Source organism: Callorhinchus milii, unplaced genomic scaffold (genome assembly GCF_018977255.1).
Source record: "Callorhinchus milii isolate IMCB2004 unplaced genomic scaffold, IMCB_Cmil_1.0 Scaffold5, whole genome shotgun sequence".
Classification (NCBI taxonomy): Eukaryota; Metazoa; Chordata; class Chondrichthyes; order Chimaeriformes; family Callorhinchidae; genus Callorhinchus; species Callorhinchus milii.
The window spans coordinates 50,455,023-50,469,016 of record NW_024704746.1 but is presented as its reverse complement, the minus strand read 5'-3'; positions in this window follow the sequence as shown (position 1 = coordinate 50,469,016).

The window sequence follows — 13,994 nt, the reverse complement described above, 5'->3', positions numbered from 1 at the left end:
CACCACACTGGGGTAAAGCTATCCTGCAGATGAGACATGAAAATATTATTAATTCTTGCATTTGATAGAGTGCCTTATCACGTCTTTGAGACGTCTTAAAGCACTTCACGGAATATATCGTAAAGTGAATTGACTGTATTTTGACGCAGCAGTCAATTGCACACAGCAATGTGTCCTACAAATAGTCGTTGATTGAGTGAGCGATTTTTTTTTTGCAGGGATTATTACCCCCGTAAAGCAAACTAATTGACTAACAACCTGGTTCCTACTTACTGCTTGGTAAAACGAGGCATGTGAAGAAAGGAAATGCCTAATATTTCGCCCCGCCCGGGAATTGAACCCGGGTCTCTCGCTTGTGAGGTGAAAGCACTAACCCTTATGCTACTGGACTCCAAATAATAGCGCTTTATCAGGTTGTCAAGATATATTATCCAAAGCGTTTCACAGAATTTTTCCGTGAATTGCTACTACACATCCTAGCAACATTGTGAAGCAACATGTATTTGATATAGCACTTTATTGTGTGGTTAAGACGTCTCAAAACGCATCACAGAATATACTGTAAAGTGAATGAACTATACTTTGTGGGAGAAATGCGGCAGCCAATTGGGCACATCAGTGTTCCCCAAACAGTTGTGGATTGAGTGACCAAATTATTATTATTAATTTTGCTAGGTAAACAGACATGCGGGAACTTGCCTAAGGTTTTGCTCCTTCTGGGAATTGAATCCAGATCCTCTCGCTTGCGAGGCCAGTGCTCTAACCAATACGTTCCACACCAAAGAAACAACAGGATCATTATTAGCATCAATATCATTATATTGATTATTGATACTCATCAATAATTGTATTGATTATGTATTCATTATTATGATGATTATTTCATCAATATCATTATATTTAATTTAATAACTCGATGGATTACAGAGTTGTGCATGGGGACTCTCTGCTCTTGCTGAATTGCAGAAGAAATGAGAATTCCATTCAAATTCTTCATTAAAGAATCCCATTAAGAAATACCACTAATTGGATATCATTGTCACTTGCATTGTGCTCAGGATATTCAATGCTTTCCGAGTTGTGAACAATCTTGCACAGGCTCAATCTTTCGATGGAAGCTACTTAATAATACCAACAATGAGGAGAGATATATCAGCAATCAATCCTTAATTAGCTGCTGTTTTTCCCTGTAAACACAGTCACTACAGAGTCCCATAGCAAAGCGGTTAGCGTGCTTGCAAGTGAGAGTAACTCGGTTGGATTCCCGGGCAGGGGAAAACCGCAAGCAAATTTCCTTACTCCACATGCCTCTAAATAGGAATCCAGTTATTAGGTGGATCTCTTTCCGTGAGTAATAGCCCCTCCCCAAAAAAATGTGGTCACTCAATCCACGACTGTAGGACACTGCTGTGCGCAATTGGCTGCCATGTTTCACCCACAAAATACATAATTGATCCACTTTACAATATATTCTGTGAAGTGCTTTGAGACGTCTCAATGACGTGATAATGCGCTATATCAAATGCAAAGATTATTATTATTAAATAATCTCATTAAGAAATACCTCTAATTGGACCCATTGTCAGTTGCATTGAGCTTGAGCTATTCCATGCTGCCCAAGTTGTGAGTAACCTTGCAATCTCTCAATCTCTCAATGCAGTCTGCCCAATTTAGTGCCAATAATTAGGAGAGACATGTACCCAGTACCCAGTGCTCAAATTAGCTGCCACATTACTCTGCAAATACCACACTTTACAGTAAAATCCTGTTATTTGCTTTGAGATGTCTTCACATGGCAATGATGAGAACCTATGTTTCAAATGTAAGTATTCTCATTGTTGTATTTTTCAGTTTCAGTGTTGCATCTGACACTTATTGGGTTCCAGGCTGGAATCGTAAAGGTGAGCGACTGTGTTTGCTGTGCTTCTTCCACCACTAGATGGAGCACATGATCTCCAAACAAGGGGCTGGTTTACCTGAAAGCAACTGTCCAACCAAATGTCCAAATATCCCTTTCTCTTTGCCAGGTAAGGAAGTGCCAGTTACAGGGCTTCGGTTCGAGGTAGCTTCAAGCTGACGTTTCACTTTGCTCTTTGCAACATGCTACTTGTGGTTCAATGAAGAAATGCACTGTAGAGCATGAAACTACTGATCCTTGCATTTGGCCTGTAACGTCAAAATACCTCAAAGTGCCACACGGTAATTGCTGTCACCTCCAACTTGTATTTTATACAGCACCTTTCACGTGGAAATTGACATTCCAAATTCTTTTTTCTGTGTTGTCCCATACAACATTCACTTCATTCTTATCAAATCTCACAAGAATATTGAGAAGTGAATGTTGTTATGAACCCGGCGGTTAATCTGTGCCGGGGCAGGCCATAAACAATGATGAAATGAGCAGCCAATTCAGTCGATAACTAACACTCGCCTCGTGAAGTTGTGAGTTCAAGTTGTGAGTCCACATTGGGTGTTTAGGCTGACACTAATGTTGTACTGGGGAGATGTGCTGCAGTGTCGGGAGTATCGTCGTTTGGATGAGACATTAAACATCTGTGCCTTTCAGGTGGCGGTTAAGTCCTGTGCACATATCGAAAATACATTTTCTCTCTCCTGATGACCTAGCCAACAATCCCCCGATAATATTAGTCACTCATTCCATGGCTGTTTGTTGGACATTGCTGGGCGCAAATTGACTGCTGTGTTCAGCTTCAAGATACAGATTCACTTTACAGTAAATCCTGCGAAACACTTTGAGACGCCTTATTGACGTAAGAATGTCATACATTAAATGCAAAACTTATTATGTATTGCATTTAATTATTTATATTGGACAAAAATCCACATAATGCATGTTCCACATAATGTATGTCACCCTGGCTCAGTTGGTAGCACTATTGCTCTAAGTCAGAAAGTTATGGGTTCAAGTTGCACAACAACAAAACAAATCATAACAACAAATTACATATATATAGTGCCTTTCATGTCAGGAGGACATCCCTGTTGACTACACCTTTAAGAGTAAATTGACAATTAGCAAAAGGGCCAAAAAGAAGAAAGGCGAGAAGTACAAAAGGCCAGGGAGACAAAGTGTGTGGTTTGGAGTGGTGCTTGGATTGACAAATAAAGAAGCTTATGAACACACTCTTGATTTGGATCAAGTTATTTTACATGGTGTCAAAAGTGAACCGACTTTGGACTGAATTGGACTACGAGACTGGAAGCCAATTAAGCAAACAAAATGCTGCCCCCGAGCTGTCCTTCCCCAAAAATGCTCCCTACCCTGCAACTCTCCCGCTCTGTCCTCCTCCTTCGCCATCCTCCTCGCCTCTTATAGCCACTTGACTGAACCAAAGCCTCCCTCTACTCCAGCCGGAGAATCCTCCATCGGGCTCACCGTGGCACTCTCCGTTGACTGTCCAGCAGCAGCCACACTGACTGCCCCATTTCCCACTATCACTGCAAGAACCGGACCCTGGGGCCAACCTCTCCTTCCTCATTCTCATTCCCGTCCTCACTGCCAATCACTCCATCATCCCTTCCCGTCTCACACGTTCCCCTGGCAATTATCCATTCTACACCGGCCTACAAAATGTCCGCTCTCTCTGCAACAAGGCTCTGACCATCAACGACCTCATTGTTGATGAAAATATTGACATCATGGCCCTCACTGAAATGCCATGCAACACCTTCCCCTTCACTGAGGCTACACCACCCAGCTATACCTCCCCCCATACTACATGTACCAACCGTTGACGTGGTGGTTTGGCCCTCATTTCCAGGACCTCACTTGCTCTATCCCCTTACTTCTCTGGCTCATTCCCCTAATTCAAGCACCTTACACTCTACTATCCCTCCAATCTTACGTTCAAAATTCTCAGTTACCGCCCCCCCGAAAACTTCCCCCACCTTCATCTCTGACGTCTCTGTCCTCCTAGCTTCCCTTTGCCTCTGTTCCGAATATGTTCAACCTTCACTTCACCCCTCCTGCTCTATCTCCTCAGACTTCTCTTCTCCTGGGGAGACCAGGGAGGATGGCATTGGAGTAATCCAAGCGGGAGATGACAAACGCATGCGTAAGGGTTTTGGCTGCAATGTGGCGGAGGTGGAAAAAGGCGGTCAGGGACCAGATAGAAGGGAGGAAAGACAGCTGGTGTTTGAACTGGACCCCTAGTTTGCGCCCTGGTTCGGTGAATGTGAGGGTGAGCTCAAGGAGTTGAGATCAGATCCGCAGGAGTGAAGATGTTGACAGGAGCCAAGGAGTATGGCTTCCGTCTTGTCTACATTCATCTGCAGGAAGTTTGAACTCATCCAGACGCTGATATCTGCCAGACAAGCTGATAGAACATCGGTGGACCTGGAGTTAGTACTGGAGGAGGCAAAGTAGATTTGTATGTCATTCGCATACATGTGGAAGTTTACCCCGTGTCTGCAGATGACATTGCCCAGAGGGAGCATATAGATAAGGAAAAGAAGAGGGTCATGGAGCCCTGGGATACCGGGCGGGGGTGGGAGGAGAAATGATTTGCTGAAATGAAATGGAGACGGTTGGTTAAGTAGGATTCGAACCATGCGAGTACGGTCCCACTTAGGTGCATAGGGAGGAGAGGCGGTGGAGGAGGATGGCATGTTCGACTGTGTCGAACGCGGCAGAGAGATCCAGAAGGACGAAAAGGCAAAGGGAGCCCTGGTCACAGATAGAGAGGATCTGGTTTGTGCTTTTGACAAGCGCTGTCTCTATGCTGTGGGCAGGGCGAAGGCCGGACTGCAGGGGCTTGATGAGAGAATGGAGGTAATGAGGTATGCACAACTACCAAGACCACTGAAGTTAACTGGCAACCTGAGGCATAATTGGAACCAGTTTTAATGGGATTTCAGAGTATTTGCCTTTGCCACCAGCATGCTGCAGCTGCCAAGAAAACAGCAAGCTGCTATTTTTCTAAATGTAGCAGGGGAAGATGCCAGAGAATACGTTGAGACCCAAGAAAGCAATACGGACATGGCTTAGGATGATATAGTAAATATTATGAGAGATATTATGAGTAAATATTATGGACATAGCAATGTAACTGGCGACAGATATAAGAAAAACAAGGACATATGCCCATTCTTTTGTTGTATTAAGGTCACTCAGCAAAATATGGAACTATGAATTCCTGAGTGAAGAAATGACTAAAAATCTAATTATGATAGGAATTAAAGTTAACAGAATAAGGAGCAAGCTTCTGAAACACAAAGATTTTGATTTACAGAAAGCAGTACGAACAATAAATTTAGAAGAAATGTCTGAAGAACATGTGAAAGAGTTTTATTAAAATGGGGAAATAAGATGGAAATTGATGAACTGGCAACGAGAAGCAGTTGCCAGAATACAGCTGAAGAATACAGCTGAAGAATGTGGAGTACAGCCACTATACAGATCTAGATGAAAGACGTATTTCACCCACAAAATATAGTTAATTCACTATACAGTATATTCTGTGAAGTGCTTTGAGACAGCTCGAAGATGAGATAAGGTACTGTATCAAATGGAAGTATTATTATTGTTAACAAGGAGACGTGTGAGCAATGTGAACCAAAACACCCTTTCAGCCAATGTCCAGCAGAAGGGAAAGTGTTATATTTGTAACAATAATGGTCATTATGCCGGAGTGTGCATAAATAAATAACAAAGATTGAAGAGGAACAGGGGACTGAGAATCACTGAGAGATTGTAGGGGAGTAGAATCCCCTATAATGACAGGAAGAAGAGAATATATGAGGATGAGTGACTATCCGAGAATTAGGATTACACAAGTGCAATCGAGGCATGTTGAGCAGCTCGGAGGTGGAATCCGATATTAATGAGAAGGAAGAAAATATATAATATTGACAGAATGGAAATGACAGGAAAAAGGATAGAGACGAAAGAAAGGATAAAGAATGCTTGGTATCGCTGTAATGCATGAAAGGAGAAAACACACACAATGCAAATTGGACACAGGAGCACAATCTAATGTAATGTAATTAGAGGAGTATATGAGGCTGGGAACCATGGAGGGAAAAGCTGGAAATAGGAAAAGGAAGGTTTATTGGCATGCGACAGAGATGAAATTGAAATGGTAGGAAGAGTAGAAATAGAAACAAGGTACAAAAATAAACTATATAAAATACCATTTTACATAGTTAAAGTACAGGCAGACACATTTTTGGATCTACGGAACATAATTAAAATGGGACTGTTGAAAAGAATACAAAATGTGAAGAAAGAAGAAAAGAAAGGATTAGAAGCAAAGGAAATAATAGGAAAATGCAAAGTTTGGGGGAAAAGAGGGTTAATGAAAGGTGAGTATGAGATAAAGATAAAGGACAATGTCAAACCGGTGATAACGGTGAGATGAGTGCCCGAAGCCATGAAAGAAAGATTGAGAGAAACATTAAAGAAAATAGAAATGGAGAAAATCATAAAGAGACTATAAAAACCTAGTGATTGAGTGAATGCAATAGTGATTGTAGTAGCAAAGCTGGACAAGTCACTAAGAAGAACAACAAAGTTACATTTCTATAGCGCCTTTCACATTGGGAGGACATCCCAAGGCGCTGAACAGTCAGTGTTTCAGACCCAAGCTAGGGATCGAGATGCTAGGGATCAGGATTGGGGAGGGTGGAGGGCAGGGGGGAAGCAGTGTGATCGAAAGCATGGTCAAAGAGGAGGGTCTTGAGATGGGTCTTGAAGGAGGTAAGGGAGGGGGTGAGGTGGAGGGACTGCTGGATGGAGTTCCAGAGGGTAAGGGCAGAGTGGCAGAAAGCTTGCCCGCCAATCGTGGGGCAGACAAGGCGGGGAACGTGAAGCAGGCCTAAGCCTGCTGAGCGGAGAGAGCGGGAAGGATGGTAGGGGGTTAGGAGGTCGCAGAAGTTGTGGGGAGCGAGGCCATGGAGGGCTTTGAAGGTGAGGATCAGGGTGTTGAACTGTAACGTTTGAGATGGGAAGCCACTGAAATCGGGAGAGGATGGGGGTGATAGGATACGGGAGAGGAAATGAGCTGCAGAGCTTTGGACGACGATAAATTACTTAGATGATATATTAATATTTGGAAGAGCATGATGAATGTGTAGAAAAAGTATTACGGTAACACTTAAAGGAGAATGTAAAGTTAAATGTAAAAAAAGTGCAAAATAGGGAGGTCAAATATCCAGGGCATAATAACACAGAAAGGGTTAAAAATGGATCCAAAAAAGGTTGAAGCAATAAAGAAATAGTATTCTGGCCTGGCATAAATAACAAGTAGAAAATTACATTGGCATGATCCAATCATGTGGCACAAGAAACCACAGCAAGCTTGGACAAAAGGAGGAACAGACTTGTTTTACTGCAAAGAAAATAGTTATCTTGTAGTGTTGGATTACACATCCTGTTATTTTGAGTAGGTTGAATTACCAGACATGACTGCAGAAATGATAATACACAAAACACAGGAGATTTCTTGCAAGGTATTGAATACCAGAAATAGTGATAAGTGACAATGGACCACAATTTGTAAATGAGTATATGAAATTTACAAAGGGTTGGAGATTCGATCACAGAACAGCATCCCCGGGATATCCACAGAGCAATGGGATGGTGGAGAGAACAGTGCAAACAATCAAGCAGAAAACACAAAAGAAAATGAACATTTAGCAATTTTAATGCACAGAAACACACCAATACAGACAAATAAAAGATCACCAGCACAAATGTTAATGTCAAGATGATTAAGGGGCAGATTAATATGCAGAGAAAACATACACGCCTCACATACGTGGAGTCCTGTAGCTCAGTGGTTAGAGCACTCGCTTTGCAAGCGAGAGACCTGGGTTCAATTCCAGGCAGGTCAGGGCGAAACCTTGGGCAAGTTTCCTTACTCCACACAGAGCCTAATAATAATCCCTCCAAAACCCAAAACAAGAATAAATTGGTCATTTTCAATCTACGACTGTTTGTGGGACATTGCTGTGCGCAATTGGCTGCCGCGTTCGCCCACAAATATACAGTCAATTCACTTTACAGTGTATTCTGTAAAGCGCTTTGGGACGTCCTCCCGACGTGAAAAGCGCTATATCAAATGCAAGGATTATTATTATTATTATTATTATTATTATACACTATCCAGCCTGCCCCACATCCCCCACCCGGTCTGCCTCACGTCCCCCGACCTATAGCTGCAAAGAAAGGTTAGAAATGCAAAACAAAAAGAGAGAAGGAAAAGAGAAAAGCTTTGAAATAAAGGAGAAGATGGAGACAATGAAGGAAATCGATACAGAAGAACGTCGTGGGAGATGAGAAAATGAACTATGGATGACAACAAGGATGAACAACAAGATATGAGCAAAGATGGACCAGTGGATAGAGAAAAAAACACACGGTCAAGATCGGGTCATTAAGAAGAAGGGCAGGAAGTATAAAAGGACAGTGGGAGTGGGACAAGGTATGTTATTTACAGTGGTGGATTTTTGAGCATTTGGATTGATAAATAAAAATGCTATTAACACACCCTTGATTTAGATTGAGTTATATTACAGTCCAGTGGACAGTTGGTGATTTGGACCCGAGTAGAGGGTTGGGATCAGGAGGGGTGGAGAGTAGGATGACCGAAGGCACGGTCGAAGAGGAGGGTCTTGAAATGTGCCTTGAAGGAGGCAAAGGAGAGAGCAAGGCGAAGGGACTGTGTAGTGGAGTTCCAAAGGATGGGGGTAGAGCGGCTGCAGACCGCCGATGGTGGGGCAGGCCAGGCGGGGGAATGTGGGATGGGCTGGAGCCTGCTGAGCGGAGGGAGCCAGCAGGTCGATATGGAGTTAGCACGTCACAGAGGTAGGAGGAAGTAAAGCCATGGAGGGCTTTGAAGGCGAGGACGAGGATTTTGAACTCTATCCTCTGCTGGATAGGGAGCCAGTGGAGTTGGGCGAGGATGCGGGTGATAGGTTCACGGAGCCTGGTGCGGGAGAGAACATGAGCTGCATAGTTCTGAATGATCGGCACTTGTGGAGGGAAGAGTTGGGAAGGCCGACAGTTGGCATAGTCAAGACTAGATCCATGGGCAAGGGACTCAGCGGCCTGGTGGGAGAGGCAGTGTCAGAGCCTTGGGATGTTGCAGAGGTGGGGAAAGGCAGAACAGCTCATGGCACGGATGTGGGACATGGAAGGCATATAACCTAAGCAGACACTCCAATGCAATATTGGGAATGGGCTGCACTGTTGGAGGTACCGTCCCTTCAGATGAAATGTTAAACTGAGACCTGTTCAGATGGATGTAAAAGATCCCAAGGCACAATTCAAAACTAGAATTTTTGAAACTATTGTGTTTCAAAAATTCAAACACAATATTAAAAGTAGTATGCAAATACTCGCCCTGTATCCTGGCCAACAATTTGCTGTGTGCAAATTGGTAGCTGCATTCACCCACAAAACACATGGTCACTGCACTTTACAATAAATCCTGTGAAGCACTTTGGGACCCAGTCCTGACATAAAACGTGGTATATCAAATGTAAGGATTATTATTGTAAATTAAAACACATTCAAAAAATGGAATGGTGATGTGGAATTAAACAATAAACCCGCTTTATAATATAGAACTGCACATGCACAGCCAATTTGCGTTAAGTAATGAATCAAATTGAATTCTCACAAGCAATAAGTCAAATTAAATTCTCGCAAGCCATGAGTAAAATTAGATTGCAAAAGAAAAGATAGAAAATGAAAGTAAGAAGTGAAGATATCTTTCAGTTCTTTTAAATAATCCGGCATTTGTATCCAAAAGCGTCAAAGTCATGGTTCGGTGAAAGTAAACTGCATTCACTTATCCCTTCTTTCTTCTGCGTCTGTCTGCACTGCTAAATGCAGGATTGCACTGAAACATGGCAACAGATGGTCTAGCCCAGCACAGTTCTTCCACTTGACAATCAGTGACCCTCTCATGAGGAAGGAAAAACAATCCTTTGAGAGAGCAGGAAAATGGACGTGAGCTGTCATCATGATGCAAAAATTGAGAAGAAAATATCTCAGAGTTTAATCATTCAAGTCTGTGACTCAGTTAAATATGTTTCAATTAATGACCATTGAATAACTATCCAAACCAGTGTCAAAGTGCGTCTGTGTAACTGCGTTACAGTGCGCTGAATTGACTAGGCTATGAGGATGGGTGTGCATCTCATTGCCTGCTAAAAGGAACAGAGACAGAAATGTGTCCGTTTATCCACCTGACTTGTCAGGGCTTTTCCTTGCAGGGCTAACAGGAGCTGAATGGATAGTGCTCTGGAATACTATGGATTTGCCGGGCTCAGGACTGGACTAGAGATTCTCACAGAGGGCTGGCTCGAGTCCAATATTCCGTTGTCAAGCACGTGCCCTTAGAGTTCAGCTCTGAGGAGACTCCACTTGCTTGATATTCTGGAGGGTCAAATCAAATTGGACTTACAATAATAATAACAATAATCCTTGCATTTTGTATAGCCCTTTCATGTCAAGAGGATTTCCCAAAGCACTTCACTGATTTACTGTGAAATGGAGTGCTTCATTTGGCGATTTCCTCACTCTTTGCTAGTCTCACCAGCTCCACCATGCATAAGCTGCAACTCATACAAAACCCCACCTCTCACATCCTCACTTGCACCAGACTCTGCACATCTATCATTCCTGGTTCCAAATAGATAGATGTTAAGATCCTCACCGTCACCCTATAAATTTCTTCAAAGCCCAGCACCTCCTTTCTTTTTACCTGATCTTCTCCTCCCCATTCCTCTGCTCACCAGGTCTGCCCGCCAGCTGCCCACCCTAAATGTGGCGGGCGGACTTATCTCAAATAGGGAACCCAGCCTGCGGCAGCCAAAGGACTGGACCCACCCTGGCTTATATCATCATGCTGTCAATATCCCGGCTGTTTCCAGTATAAAATGTGAATAAGGGACCCCCCCTCCCCTTTATTACATCACTCACTTATATTGTATAAAGTTGCATTCTATACATCTCTGAAAGTAAATTACGGGATCTATCATTGGGATAAACTTATCTGCACCGCTCAGCCAGCTATGCTGGGGTCACTTAGTGAATTCTCGCTATGAACCATGGCCATTACCCTCAGTCAGCCGTGGGCTCAGCTGTTTTGACGGCTGTGGCACAAAAATTTTGACCTTGTGAGGTTCTGCCTTATTGTTAAGATCTCAGTGGTTCAGGCTGTTAACAGGAACAAAAAGCTTTTTATAGACACATATGTAACGTTGATTGAGATTTTAAAATGAGGTACTGTTTGCCTGTTCAGGTGACGTTAAGGATCCCATGGCACTATTTAAACAGAGAAGGGAGTTTCTCTCTCCCGCTTTCCCGGCCAACAATCCCCCAAACAAAATCAATCACTCCACGACTGTTTGTGGGACATTACTGCGTGCAACTGACAGTGTGATAAGGTACTATATCAAATTAAAGAATTATGCTGTGATAATAGTCATTGCGATAGATATAATGCCTTATTATGTCTTCAAGATGTCCAAAGTGCTTCACAGAATATACTGTAAAGTGAAACAAAAACAGAAGTTGATGGGAACACTCAGCAGTAAAATTTCTCCATATATGCCTCCTGACCTGCTGAGTGTTCCCAGCAACTTCTGTTTTTGTTTCAGATTTCCAGCATCTGCAGTATTTTGGGTTTGTTTATACTGTAAAGTGAATTAACTCTATATATTTGTGCGTGTGGTATCAGTCTTCCCAGCCACAGTGGTCCTGGAGGACTCATGCCTGCATAGTCACACTGGATATTGAGTCACTGTACTCTTTTCCCTTAGAGTGACAATACATCAGGAGTTTACCTGAATAATAAGAATAATAATATCCACCTGAACAAGCAGAGCTGTGACCTCAGTTTAACATCTAACCTGAAGGACGACATCTCCTACAATGCAGCACTCCCCCAGTATTGCACTGGAGCGTCAGGTGACACAGTGAGATGCCAGCTTTTCTCAGTCCGACCAATGCAAAGGCCACCTGTGGAGTCCCTACCAACCTGCCTGCACTCTCCGTTCAGCGGGCTCCATGTCTCCCGCCCGACCCTCCCTACCAACGGTGGCTGGGCTTTCAGCTTCTCTGCGCCCCCACTCTGGAACTTCATCCCACGGTCCCTTCTACTCGCTTCCTCCTTTGCCTCCTTCAAGGCCAGTCTCAAGACCCTTCTCTTTGATCGTGCCTTTGGTCGCCCTCCCACCTCTCTGCCTTCCCTCACCCCTACACCATCCCTCCCCCATGCTCGGACCCCGACACCAGACTGTTCAGCCCTTTGGGACGTCCTCCCGATGTGAAAGGTGCTCTATAAATGTAATTTTGTTGTTATTGTTGTTTTGATGTTGGTACCCTGAAGACAGAATGGCTCTACTAAAGGGTCGTCGCTGCTTTAAGGCTGATAATGCACATTAAGCTCAGTAACATTAAGTTCTGAAATCAATAAGAGGAAGAGAGAGCGAGAGAGAGTAGAGAGCGAAGGATAAAAAGATTGAGGACAACAGCTCCTATGGAGTAAGAAAGCAGTTCTCAGCTAACGCTTTCACACTGTGTGTGAATTCAAGATCCTCACCCTCACCTACAAGGCCATTCACGGCCTTGCTCCCTCCTACCTCTCCGACCTACTATCCCCCTACCTGCCTGCCCGTACCCTCCGTTCCTCTGGCTCCGGTCTGCTCCACATCCCCCGCCCCAACCACCCTACTATCGGTGGCTGGGCCTTCAGCCTCTCAGCCCTAGGCTCTGGAACTCTATCCCCAGTGCCTTCGCCGCCTCCTCCCTTTCCTCCTTCAAGGCCGGTCTCAAGACCTTTCTCTTTGACCGTGCCTTCAGCTCCCCTCTCGACTCTCTATCCCTTCCTCGCTCCCTCCCTTCCCTCCCCTCACCCTGACCATTTCCCCCTGCTCGGGTCCTGACCCAACTGTACAGCGCCTTGGGACATCCTCCCGACATGAAAGGCGCTGAATAAATGGAATCTTGTTGTTGTTGTTGATTCAAGTGCGGAGGACAATTGAAAGCATTGTTACTCCACTTACTTCACTGCTTTGTCTCCTGCGCTTTCTGAGTTTTATCATTCAGCATTCCAGTCATGTGGCCCATCATACACACACTGCAACCAAAACAGAAGTTGCTGGTAACACCCACTAGGTCAGGCAGCATCTATGGAGAAAGGAAAGTGAGTCAATGTTTCGGGTCCAGGACCCTTCGTCAGAACCCAATACACACGCTGCGATGGAACTGACAAGGTTGCTCCTTGCTCTCCCTGTTTGATCACTGATTCCCTTTTCTCCCTCTCAATTTTTCTCCACCCAAAGAGTTGAGTTTCACTCCTGTTCACTGCCATGAGTGTCAGCTTCTCTCCAGTAACTCAGTCACATTGTTGGGGAAATGTTGCATTGTCGGAGGTACTATACTTTGGATGAGATGTTAACCTGAGGTCCTGTCTGCCTGCTCAGGCAGACATTAATGGTACTGTTGGAAAAGAGAAGGCAATTTCTCTCAGTGTCTTGGCCAAGAATCCCCCAAAAACATGTTGGTCACTCACTTCATTGTTATTTGTGGAACGTTGTAATGTGCACAAATTGGCTGCAGTGTTTGCCTACACTGTAACTACATGCTACAGTAAATCCTGTGGAGTCCTCTGAGATGTCTTGATGATGTGTCAAGGTGCACTGATTAAAACAAATGGAAAGATTATTATGTAGTTCTTACGTCTAGGTCAGAAGATTGTGGGCTGTTGATGACAGCACAGCCAACCTGGCTTATCGACAGGAATTGGAAGGGTAGACCATTCACTGATGGCAGGGAATCCTCCCACTCAGTTCCCGTTAACCCTACAAGCCAAAGCCCTAATAGGAGCAGTGGTCCTAGCTGAGTAGACAGTGAGAAAGCTTCCAGATAGAAGGTTGTGGGTTCAAGCCGCGCATCAAAAGTTTGAACTCACATAGTCTAGGCCATTGATTATCAAAGCAATTTTTTTTGGTGGTTTCAG